At 38.0% G+C, this 13,208-nt stretch overlaps 1 protein-coding gene across 6 annotated transcripts in view; it reads right to left on the bottom strand.

Annotated features, from left to right (window-relative positions):
- Positions 1–12,938, bottom strand: part of AFTPH (aftiphilin) — a 65,861-nt gene extending 52,923 nt beyond the window's left edge. For 4 of the 6 annotated variants that reach the window (XR_004624935.1, XM_002927661.4, XM_011235313.3 and 1 more), the window contains exon 1: positions 12,209–12,478. The gene's annotated coding sequence lies outside the window, so the exon portion shown is untranslated. Of the gene's footprint in view, positions 1–12,208; positions 12,479–12,613; positions 12,849–12,888 lie in introns of those variants that run through there. The other 2 variants (XM_034659222.1, XM_034659223.1) reach the window with 2 other exon arrangements.
- Between the last annotated feature and the right edge of the window lie 270 nt (positions 12,939–13,208).

The following is a 13,208-nucleotide window of genomic DNA, read 5'->3' as shown; positions in this document are numbered from 1 at the left end:
TATTTGAGCTAATGAGAAAGGATGCAGACAGTGTCCTACATAATCTATAACTCACAAATTTGGCTATAAAATATGACATATGTAACAGATTTACCTCACAAATTGTCTTTGCTAAGTGGTATTTGTTACTTTAATTTGTTCCCTGACCACCTATTGAGAAAAAGATAACCTAGAAACATGTGAGAAGGAAACCAGATGATGAATCAGACTTAAAACGAGTATAAATCATCCACAAACAACAACATATAATGACATTCTTGGGGTGAGTTATTATAAAACAAAACCTTTGTATATGTGAAAAATCAAATATAAACACATTCTGAAACAGCGCTCAAGAGTGTATGTGTGTGTGGTATACACAGGTAATGCCACAAGTAGGTCTCCCTGTACTGATAACTTTCGTGGAAACTATGGAAGGAATTCCCATAGCAAACAAATTCTAGGTGTTTGACCTTTTAATGGTGTTGTTCCTTGGTTTAAAGTTTTACTTTCTCCTGAGAGGTAGAAAGGCTAAAGGGTAAAAAGAATTTCACCAAACAGTACTTATCCTTTACTCTCTGGGTACTCTTGATAGTTCTATTTCACTTTTTCTTCATAGTTGTCAGGATCCCCTAAATTGATTTTACAAACCTAAATTTACAAACCAGAAACAGGTCATAACCCAGAGTAAAAAAACAAAACAAAACAAAACAAGACAAAAAGGACACTGAAGAATTTAAAGAAAATGAACAAAACTAACAACTTTCCCTAAATACTATTAGTACCACTGAGGTTAGGGAAATGCAGGTTTAATCCCCCTCGCAATAATACTATCATTCTCTTTCCTTCTGATCCACTTCTTCTAAATCCAATTACTGCTTCCAGCATATATAAGAGGAGGGAACAGAGCTTCTTTCAAAACAAAGAAACTCCTCCTTGATCTGGTGCTTACAAGGACAAAATGCATTCTTAAATTACATTATTTGAATGAACCAAGTAATTTGATAAAATTAAAGTGCTCCTTTTCGCTTCACAGAATTTTACATATAGTAATAAAAATTACTACTTATTTTTTAAATCCATACTACCCTAATCTAGGAAGCAGGCCACTTTAAGAATAAAATTAAAGGTACTATTGGTGGAAGTAAATGTTGGTTCATACTTCAGGCAATTCTGCAATATACCAAAAATTTTAATGCATTTTTTTTGGACTAAACAGTTTCATCCACAAAAATGTATCCTATAGAAGCATTCATACAAGTATGCAAAGATCATTCCATATAAATGTTAATTCCTATATAGTTTGTTTAAAAAGCAACTGAAAATAAATATTTATCAATAAGGAATAGGGTAAATAAAAAATATAGCCTTAAAAAAAAGATAAAGCTACATTACTAATTAGGAGATGTGCCTAAAACACATTTTTAAGTGAAAAAAAGCATTTCTGGAAGGTAATCTCTCTTGATTCTCCTCTTACCATAGCCTTTCTCCTCCTTCAATGGATCTGCTTCTTCTGCTTGCCTCTTAAATTTCAGTGTTTCCCAAGTCTTGGCCTCCCCATATTCTTATCCCGGAGAAGTCTCATCCAAGTTTTGTTTTTATATATTCATAATGCTGAAACCCTATCTATCTACAGGCTGCCCAACCTCCAGATCCATCTACCCAAATGCCTTTCTGAATATCTCTACTTGGATGTCCCAAAGATATCTCATATTCTCCAATTCCAAAACTGAAGTCAACCTCTACTCAAAGAACAGAAACCACTTCTTCCTATACAACATTCTGAATTCTAAGTCCAGAAATCTGAGTGTTAGCCCTGACCATTCCTCCTTTGCCACCCCATCCCACAAATTAAATCAATCGCAAATTAAATCTTCTATATTGCTTGCTATATTTGGGTTAACATCCCATGACCAATAGCTTATTTCAGGGCCTCATGATTTTTGGCCAGGATTACTACAGTCTACTTAAAACTCCTATCTTATCCAACATGGCTAAGATACTCTCTCTTTGCTCCGTTCAGACAAAAGGTATCCCCTGGTTCCTCTACAGGCACTGTTACATCTAGGTGTCACATGTCATTTCTTCTAACTTCCTATCCTTACCTGTTTGGAGAACCCATTTACTATACCTTCACACCCTATTCAGTCATGAAGTTTTCTGTGAAGTGAGATCACCAATACTTACCAAGTTATTATACCACAGGTACTATGCTAGGTGCTATTCATACACTATCCAATTTAATCTCAACCACCCATTTTTATAGAGGAAAAAACAGGCTCAGAGAGGTCAAATAATCTACTCAAGGTTCCATAAAGACTAAGTATGGAAAGTAGGGCTCTAACATTACAGCCAGTGTTCTTTTCATTATGTTAGGTTGCCTTTCTGAATTAATCCTTCTTTATATCTATCTCTTTTATCATATTCAACAAAGTAAATCAAATTTGTTTCCACATTTTTCTCCTCTAGTAGCCTATAAACCAATGTTACTCACTCTTAGCTTTGTATTGTTTTCCTTTTTTAATAGAACAGGTGGACCTAAAGATCAGTATTTTTTTAAAAGTTTCCAAGATGATGCTGATTGTCAGCAAAGCTTGACAGACAGTGAGTTAAGTTTCCAGAGGATAATAATATCACTGGACTTTATAACTTTGGGGATGACATAAATGTCTGTAAACTTCACTGCTGAACTCACTGATACAGGTAAATCAACGAAACTGTAATTTTCCTTATAAAAGGTTCCCCCTACTTACAACAATTGTACAAACATTTCTTAAAGTGCTGTCATTCACATTTATCTGAAAATATCACAAAGAAATTCACATTCAAGATTTAAAAAAGAAAGTTCACAACATAAAATTTTTAATATTTTTCCTAAATAAACTTGGAAAATTACCTTAAAGGATCAAATTTAAATTACTGCAATAATCTTTGAAACAGATCCAATTAAGTATATAATTTAAATGTTATAGAATCCTTGGAAAAAATAAAATCATGTTTAAAAAATTTATCAGTTTCACTTGCAGCTGAATATTAAACGAATGTGAACAGCAACAACAGAAACTTCTCTACTTCCAGAAACCAAGGTCACTGGTAATCTGATTAAAATCTGTGCTTTTTATTTAGGTGTGACACTTGCACTGTGTTTCAGGTAAACTTCTGAAACCTAATGAGATGGAAAGCTGTTATCGGCGGCTCATTATGATATAGAGGAATGTGTCTGAAATATGAAAGGAGTAAGAAGAAATGATGACTTAACTAGAGGTAAAAAGTAATGAATGTTCTTTTTTTTTTTTAAAGTAATGAATATTCAAACATTCCAGTTTGGGCTTCAGGAAAGAGAAAATTTGAATGTGATACCTGAAACTCCTGGTATTTTTTTTTTTTTAAAGGAACAAAGATGCTATTAAAAATATGCAGTGCAGAAGAGTTAGTTTATCTCTTAATGTAGATTCACTACTTTTTATAAATAGCTACTAAAAACAAATGCCTTAAGAAAAGAAATCAATGCCTCAGACTTTGAGTGTCACTGTAGAAGTGTCTTACCTGAAAACACTCCAGGTCAACATTTCTGCATCCAAGTAATAAACAATTAAGATGAGAGATGATTAACTATAGCAAAACAGAAAATACTACAAAACATAAGCAATGACTAAGAAGAAAACAACAACAAAAACACCCACTTTGGAGGGTGGGTGAGGCAGAAACATTATCTATCTTATCTCTTTAAACAACTGTGGTCTCATTAAGACATATGCAAATATTAAAGATCCTCTTTGAAAGTCTTGCTTTGAAAAGATCTGAAGTTAGCACTTAAAGAATAATAAGATGTGAATTAAGAATGATATCCTCTAATACCTAAACACGGAACTGTTAAATTTTATTTAACGTAAAAATTCAATGTTAGCAATGTAGAATTCTTACATTTGTTTTTAAACTTGTATTTATCTATTTTTTTGCTGCTCATGTGAAATGGGGTCTCCACTTCCATTCTATTTTCTAACTGCTGAGTACTATTTATAAAACTGAAAGCTCCTGTTACTTATAACATTTACCATCACATCATAAGCAAACTGGAGTAGTGTGACCATTTCCTTTCCAATTCTTATGTCTCTCTTTTTCTTTATTGATTGTGCCAGCTAATGCCTCCAATACCAAATTTAATTGTAGTGGTGATAGCAGGCATTAGTATTCTCCCTACATTAAGATACTGATTTTTGATTTGAGGTGTATACATTTTATCATACTACAGAACTGTTCAATAATTCTTACTTTAAATTGCTTTGTTAAAAAAGTTAAAGATGAGTTTCAAAATTTATGGAGAGAGTTAAAGTATTTATGGAGAGAATTACATAGTTTTTCCTGAGAGCTGTTAAAGTAACAAAAAAAACCCAATACTTATTCATAATTGTTTTCAACATGTTCATAAGGGAAGACCGGTTTGTGTTCTGCTGCAGGAAAAAGGTATGTTTCCAAATAATCAAATTAGCATTGTGTTAGATTATTTGCTCGATTACACACGTCAAACAGAAATACTTAACTTACTTGATCCAATTTACTCCTTACTTTCACTTTTACAAGTAGGTCTCAAACTTAAATTTTCTTGTTAAGTATGAAACATACTGAAATTAGTAGTATAAGTTCTTCCAGGTTTCATCCAGGCTCTTTTCTTATTCAACTTCCCCCCAAACAATCTCATCCACTTAAGGCTTTAATTACCACATTCCAGGACTCCCAGATTTATCTCTACAGCCCAGCCCTCAAACCTGAGCTCCAGATCTGCCAGGCCAACTCTCTACTAGTTCTCTTCATTTAAATTCCTCAACTCAAACTGAGCTTAACAGGAAGAGAACCCAAGCTTTTCTTCCTCAAATGTGGTCCTCTTCCAGGGCTCTCTTAACTCCGGGAATGGCCCCTCTACCTACTTAGTTACTAAGTCAGAAACATGAGAGCCACCCTTGACAAAGCTCTTCTCACCTTCCCCTATCTTCTAAAGAATGATTTTTATCTCATAAATCCCTCAATTCTAGAATATCTGTACCTCCTTTCACCTCCTGTGACTTGTTCTGGTCTAAGCTGCCATGACCATTTAAACAGCCTCTTCCTGACTGGTATTCAATCACGCCCAATACAAATAATCTTTTTAAAAGTCAAACTGATTGGGGCGCCTGGGTGGCTTAGTCTTATTAAGCGGCTGCCTTCAGCTCAGGGCATGATCCGGGCGTTCTGGGATCGAGCCCCACATCAGGCTCCTCTGCTGAGAGCCTGCTTCTTCCTCTCCCAATCCCTCTGGTTGTGTTCCCTCTCTCGCTGGCTGTCTCTCTCTGTGTCAAATAAATAGATAAAAATCTTAAAAAAAAAAAAAAAGTCAAACTGATCACACTGATTCTCTGCTTGTGATAAGATTTTTAAAAAAATCTTTAATAAAGGCTATATAAGCCATTCCCAGCTCTCCAGTCACCTCCTCTTCTCTTCCCCTATTGTTTCCAATGCTCTAAACTAGGCCCTCTTCCATTTATTGAAAGGCAAACATTCTTTTGTGCCACAGGGCCTTTGCACCTGCAGTCCCATTGCCTAAAACGTTCCCACACACCTTCAATTCTTAGATGAGGGATCAATTTCTCAGGTAAATTTCCTAACACCCTCCCCCAAGTCCTATATTTCATTTGGAGCATAAGAACTGCAGTAAGTTATAGTCTTATAATGTGAAAGATGACTGTGCAAACTGTGTATCCTATGAAAAACATACTAACTGAAATATAAGCAGCAATTTTTAAAAACTTATTTACTGCTTTCCAGAGTAGTGAAGTTAATCTTATATTTCTTTTCCATAGATAAAAATAAGTCAGTGTCATGCTCCAGAGCAGCACTGTCCAACAGAAATACAATACGAGCCACATATACAATTTTAACTCCTCCGTCAATTAAAAAAGCAGATAAAATTATATTTTGCTTAACACAAAGCATCTAAAATATTATTTTAATATATAATCAACCTAAAATATATATCTTAACAGTAGTTTTTGAAATCTGGTATGTTTTTTACACTTTGAGCACATCTACTTGGGACTGGCTTTATTAAAAGTGTGACATGTAGCTAGTGGTTATTGTACTACACAACATAGTTCCAGAAGATAATATTGTATTTCTTGTACTTAAATAGCTTGCTAACATAATCAGAGTTATTTTAAAAAGAACATGGCATTAAGAATTTTTAACTTCGTATCAAATAAGGATACATCTCCTGTTTAAACCCTTCAAAAATGTTTAAATTATGCAAATATTCCATACCACTAAAAAGCCTAAATCCAAAGTAAAAATTCAGGTAAACAGTTTAAAAACTGCATTTTTGGGATTCCTGGGTGGCTCAGTCAGTTAAGCATCTGCCTTCCACTTGGGTAATGATCCCTGGGGTCCCACATTGGGCTTCTTGCTTGTGGGGGGCCTGCTTCTCCCTCTCCCTCTGCCGGCAGCTCTCCCTGCTTGTGCACTCTCCCTCTCTCTCAAATAAATAAATAAAATCTTGAAAAAAAAAAAAAAAGACTGCCCCTGCAAAGGGGGGCTTAATTAAAAAAAAAAAAAAACCACAAAAAACTGCATTTTTACTGATCACCTGAGGAGATTAAATGAAGATGGGTACTCTCAAACACTGCTTGTAGGCAAGTGATTTCATTACAACCTCTTGGAAAGCAACTGGTTTTCCCTTTGATTTAGTAACTCCACTTCTAAAACTCAGTCCTATGGAAATAACTAAAAACAAAGTCAAAGATCACAAACTTTTCCACCAAGATACAATCTGATTCATACATACATGTGCATAGGACACTCATATACCCACCACGGTGAGGGGGGGGAACTGAATGCAATCCAAAATGTTTATTTACCTCTTCATAGTGTGATGACTAATATCCCTTTTAACACATATTATTCCTTTTAACATATATTTATTGAGTGTTACTATGTGCCAGGATTAAAACAGATGGGCCCTGCCATCAAGGGGCACACCAGTTTTCTTTATGCTGTTCCATATTTTCCAAATAATCTATAATGAACATATTATCCTTTCATAATTTTAATAATCAGAAAAATATATTATGGAGTGGATGCTGATATGGGCAAATCAACTGTAAAGGGACATCCACCTGGGGAAGAATTTTAATATAGCCCTGAATATTAATTTAGACGAAAATTTTCTGAAATGGTAAGAGAAATTTAGTTGACTAACACAAAACCTACAAAACAGTCTGTATAAGACTTCAGTGTGTTAAAAGGGCATACACACACACACACAGTGTGGGGAAAGATATACATTAAACTGTTAACAGGGAGGATTTCTGAATAACAGGAATGTGATTTTCTCTTCTTCTTCTTCTTTTTTTTTTTTTTTGCTTGCCTATTTTCTACAATGCCCCTGTAATAAAAGACTACTTTCAAAAATTATAATATATATATACCCACTATTTCTGAGCATCTACTACATACAAAACTGTGCTAGGTTCTGTAAGAGGTAGAAATGAGTAAAAGGAGCCACAATCTTAAAGAAAACTACAATTAATTAGGGGGAACAACATAAGAGAAAAATAAAAGTAATTAACACAAGCCAGAATATAAACATCAAATGAAGTAAAATGTAGTTACAAGGATTCTAAGAAAAAGATCTTACTTGATTGGGAAGAGGAAGAATGGTGAAAATGAGAAAAAGCTTCATGGAGATAGAATCTGAAATGAAAAGGATTTTAACTGATAGAGGTAACAGCAGGCACTAAAAATAAAGTATGGGGCAAGTGTCAAAGAACAGTAAGTCACATAACAGAGTTTGGTTAGAATGTAGGATATATGAAGGAAGTAGGCAGTATGCTGGGGAAAGTAGGCTGTGAGGGCCTTGAATTTTCAGAAGGGAGTACCTTGTAAGTTTTTTTAATTTAGCAATGGGGAAATTACTAGAGGTTCCAATTCAAGAAATTGTCCATATCACTATAACCACCTCCTAATGGAATCTTCCTGCTTCCACTCTTGCACTCCTATAGTCTATTTTTTGTACAGCAGCCAGCCAGATCCATTTTTTCCCCCCACAGCCAGATCCTTTAAAAACATAGATTATGTCACATCTCTACTCAAAAGCCCTGCAATGGCCTCCCATTTCACACAGTAAAAAGCCAAAGTCATTAAATTTCTACAAAGCCCTGCAACACTGCCCTCTCACCCTCTAACTGTGATCACATATACTACTGTTCCCCTTGCAATTCTTTGAATAATCCGGCATACTTCTGCTTCTACCACTTTTCCCCTGTATTCTCCTCACCAACTTCAGGTCTTTAGCTTTCTCTGAGCCCATCCTATATAAAACAGCAAGCCCCAACAACAACAACCTCCCACTCCTGTCTCTAAGACAAAAAGTCTGTACTCCCGTATCCCTCCAAATGGACTGTTGTTCTCTGTGATACTTAACATCATCTGCCATTTCTATATTTTATTTTTTATTTTTTTAAAAGATTTTATTTATTTGACAGAGATAGAGACAGCCAGCGAGAGAGGGAACACAAGCAGGGAGAGTGGGAGAGGAAGAAGCAGGCTCCTAGCGGAGAAGCCTGATGTGGGGCTTGATCCCAGAACGCCAGGATCATGCCCTGAGCCGAAGGCACACGCTTAACAACTGCGCCACCCAGGTGCCCCTCTATATTTTATTTTTTTAATCCCCATACATACACACACACAGGCGTGCGTGCGCACACACACCCAAATGCAAGAAAATGAAGCTCAATAAGGGCAATTTTTAAAATTTGTTCATTTCAGTATCCCCAGCATCTAGAACAGGACCTCACATATTGCAGCAAGAATGAAAGGAAGAGAATACCATGGTGTTAGATATTTAGTTGAAATGGTTTATGGCAGTTTTTAAGTATTTACATAAATAGAACCTACAGTGAATTTATTCTAATTTACTACTTTATTTTCCTCTGGGAACTATTCAGCAAAACAGTGCTTATAAATTAAGCTTTGAGCATACAGACAACCTTTAATTTACTAGCAATTTATCTCTGCAAGGTTTACTTAAGTTAGTTATTTGAAATAGGGATGGTGGTGATTGAGGAAGAAAGGGGAGAGTATTAAACCTATTTTCCTTCTTTTTTCATTTCTCCCAAACTAATGAGCAATGATTCCCCACCCCTCTGCTTCCACCCCAGTGTATAGTTTCTGACTTTTTCCTTTTCCCAGGGAATAGGTCTAATCCAGACCTATGAGCCCCAACCCCAGGGTAAGGCCAGAAATAGAAACTAGGAGCGTGATATAGGGCTGTGGAGACGGTTGGCAGGAATAAGAGAGCCCAGGCAAGGGAGGTTACTGCAGAGGAACCTCAGAAGGGGAACAATTCTTTAAATATTTTCAAGTTAGAACCTCCTTATATTTTAAAGGAAAGTCAATACAAAATAACACTTAACTACTTCCCTGTCCTCTTTTTAAATATACAATGCTAAAAGACAAAGTGATACTTTGTTTTAAAATGAAAAACCTGACCTTTTATTTTATTGATTTCAAGCACACAAGTTTAGAAAAAAATATAATGAATAAGTATCCACCACCTAGCTGTGTTAAATCTTAATCTTTTACCAAATTGCTTCAGGTTTATATTAAAAACAGTAAAGCTATGGTTGAAAAACAGTCCCTTCCTAGATCCTTTATCCCTCTTCAGTTTTTCAGAGGTAACTTTTATTCTCATTTGGTATTTATCTTTCCAATGAATGTTTTTATACTTTTGCTACATACTCCATGATTCCCAGAAAATATATTGTATAGTTTTGCATGTTTTAAAAACTATATTAAAACTACATAAATATGATAAGCAAAACTATCATATTACATCCTGGCTCTGTTACCAGCTGTTTGACCTTAGGCAAGTTGCTTAACATCATGCCTCAGTTTCTTTTCTGAAAAATGGGGATATCACCTACGAGTTTATAGGGTTGTTCTGAGGGTTAAATGAGTTAATATACTTTATATAAATCACTTACATAAGTATCTCACTCATAGTAAGTAATGTATATCAGTGTTAGTAATTATCATAAAGTTGCAAAAGGACCTGTGATTGTGTGTATGATATACACACACTCTGAGAAAAGACCAATTATCGAATTGATAGATATTACAACCCATATAGTGCCAGAGGTTTTTCAAATTGTGTAAAAACTATAAATACATATGAAGTTCAGGCTGGAAAGATTCACTAGCCTAATTAAAGAGGAACTGAAACTGCTCAGAGAGAATAAAGTCCTTATTTTTTAACTTACGAATTGTAGGTAACATTAAATTACAATATAAACATTTGATTTAAATGATTTATGACAGTTTAAAAATACCTATATACTTAATGGTCTCCTTTTATGAGTTTTGCGGAGTAGGGTTAGGAGAGAAGGGGTATTCCTCAATGAGAAGCTATTCAAAGACTTTTTAGACTGTTAAGGGAAGCACTTTAGGCTTCACACAAAAATAAAACATTTGGTACTCAAATTTCACTTGTTTTCTGAACTTTTAACTAACTGCAAGTAAAACAAGTTAAAATTTTAAATGATGTTTTATAATAGGATTCACCTAGATTACAAAATTTTCATAAAGACAACTGGATTCTGAAAAATTTATCGATGCAATTATGGATTCAGTATCTAATTATGGACACATTAGATAAAGGATTATTGTTATAACAGTCTCTAGGTCAAAAATTAGAAAACAAAAACAAAACGCCCTACATATTATGTGAATTCTAGTGAATTTCATACAAGAGCTTTTTAAAGGTATAAAATATATCTATACTTATTGACCAATTAATATATCTAACTGATACATAAAGGAATTCAATCTAATGAGCATTTACTAGGTGTCATTTACTGGGCTAAATATTTTATACAAGATCTTTAAATCCCTGTGCAATATCTTCATGGACAAAATTAACAAGGCTACCATAGGTACTCTGTATAGACACATATACTTCCGCAAATTTAAAAATGACTAGTACAAAAGCCAACATTTAAGCCGGCAAAGCATATAAAATGTAGATAAACTGTGCAAATTATATCAATGGAATAGTGCTGAAACATTTGTTTCCCGTGGAGTTTGGCATATTTCAATGTCTAAAAGGTTAACTAAGAGTAACAAATGTAAATTCAAGATCTGTCTCCCCCTCCCACCCTCAAAAGAAAAAACAAACAAAAACCAAAAAACCCAATTCGGAGTATGAGAACGTACTCCATGAAAGCCAGTGAAGAGGGAAGATTAAAGTTCAAAAGTAAAGTTTTACTTTTCTTCTCCTAAAGTGAGAACTTTGAAAGGGAACCACTGCTTTTGTTTAATGTGCCCCCTTCCCATGCTCCCACTAAAATATTTACAAGTCCTTTCCACGGCCCCAAGAGAAGATTCAGTGGGAAACCAAGCTAAAACTTACATTAACCACTAAGAGAAAAACCCAGCCATTCCCAGTACTTTCCTAATGGAGAAAAGACCCTACCACTGTTCACCCTATACTCTTGTCCTCTGCCCAAGCAAGACACTGCACCTGCCAAACTGGAAGCGTAAAGAATTACGGCCCAACTTTGCGAACGCAATCTGGGGAGAAGACACAGATTATTTCTTGAGGAGTGCAAGAAAGGAGAAGAAAAGATCCTTTCAGGAAGGGATGCATGAGCTTTGTGGCTCTCCTCTGCCTGCTGGGAGGACTCAAAACCCGCTTGCTTCGAGACCCTTGGAAGCAGCCACACTCCGGTCGCAGCCGGCCTCGGGCCTGGGGAGAAGCAGGCAGTGTTTACACCTGTCACGAGGAAGGGGGAGGGAAAAAGAGGAAGCCCGAGCAAAGCCCCAAACTTCTCTACAGCTCCCGGAGGGAGCAGCCGGCCGGAGCTGTGGGCAGGTCGAAGCGGAGGGGCAGTGCGAGCCGGCGGCGGCCGGGGATGTGGGAACGGTTCACACTTCCCCGGCCGGTGCCCGGGATGGCGGGGAGGGATCTGTGCTCTTTGGGCGCTGCCGCCGGCGTCCTCGCACCCGCCGCGGAAGAGGGCAGAGCCCAAGTCCGGAGCCCGCAGGCCCGCAGAGCCGGCACCGTCGCCGTCCCCGTCCCCGCAGTCCCAGGCTCCGCGGCAGGCAGGTGCTCCCGGCCCGGGCAAGGGTTCGGCCAGTGGGCCGGGCCGGGTCCCAGCCCCCTGTTACCCCCGCACGGCCGGGGAAGCGGAGCGGTGGCGCTTACCTGGCTCGTTCGGGGCGGCCGCGATGGGCATGGCTCAGGGGCCCGGGGAGTAACTGGCTCCCCGGGGAAGGACCGGCTAGTCCGACACGGAGCTGGTGATAGCGGAAGGCAGGCTGTTCACAGCCCTGTCAGCGAAGCAGCGCCATGGACGCCCACCCGGAGTTTCAGCGCTGTCGCGGGACCCCCATCCCATTACCCTCCGCCCTCTTCCGCCGCCGCCGCCTCCACCTCCTCCTCCGCCGAGACCCCCCGCCCACTCCACACACTCTCCCATCATGCAGCGGGGGAACCGCTGCCGCCGACACGTCACTTCCGGGCGCAGGTGGCTAGGTCGGGGCCGGGCGCTGGTGGGTGCAGGGGGGTTGGGGGGACACTCCAGGGGAATTAGTGTCACGGAACGCTTACCCCTGCGCAGGCGCGGTCGTGCAGAGTGCTGGACGCCATTTTGGGTGTGGGCAAGCTGCCCTTTTCTTTTACTTCCTTGCGAGTCATCGAGCTGTTGCGGAGAAGGACGTCTTTCCGCATTCCGCCTCCCGCTGAAGCTGCGCTCCAGGCGAGGGACAGGTGCTTTTAAGTCTGTTAACGATATCGTTCAGTCAGGACCAAGTTAAGTCTCTTGCTCTCCAAATAAAATTGCCAAGATTTTGAAATACAGAACCATATCTTCACCAAAAACCTACCGGAGAGCTCTTATCAGCTTGCCCTTTTCGCCCCGAAAAACGACTTTTCATTCAGTCCAAGTCCCTTCCTCTTTTTAATTTAAACTGACAGAAGAGGAAGCTGGTGATTGATACATAACAAAGAGATTGTTATAAATCAACCTTAAAGGGGAAAGCACGCTCTGAAGACTGACAAATCGGCTTTGAGACCAACAGGAAAAAAAAAAAATTGGGAATTTTGCTAACAGATGGAGACGGTGGTAATTTTTCATAGATGCTGCGGGAGAATATCCAATGAAGCTAAAGATACCAAATCAACTTATGCATTTCCCTAGCAGGGG

This window comes from Ailuropoda melanoleuca, chromosome 4 (assembly GCF_002007445.2).
Source record: "Ailuropoda melanoleuca isolate Jingjing chromosome 4, ASM200744v2, whole genome shotgun sequence".
NCBI classification, from domain to species: Eukaryota; Metazoa; Chordata; class Mammalia; order Carnivora; family Ursidae; genus Ailuropoda; species Ailuropoda melanoleuca.
Note: the sequence above shows the minus strand (reverse complement) of the source record. Positions and strands in the feature narration are given on the sequence as shown.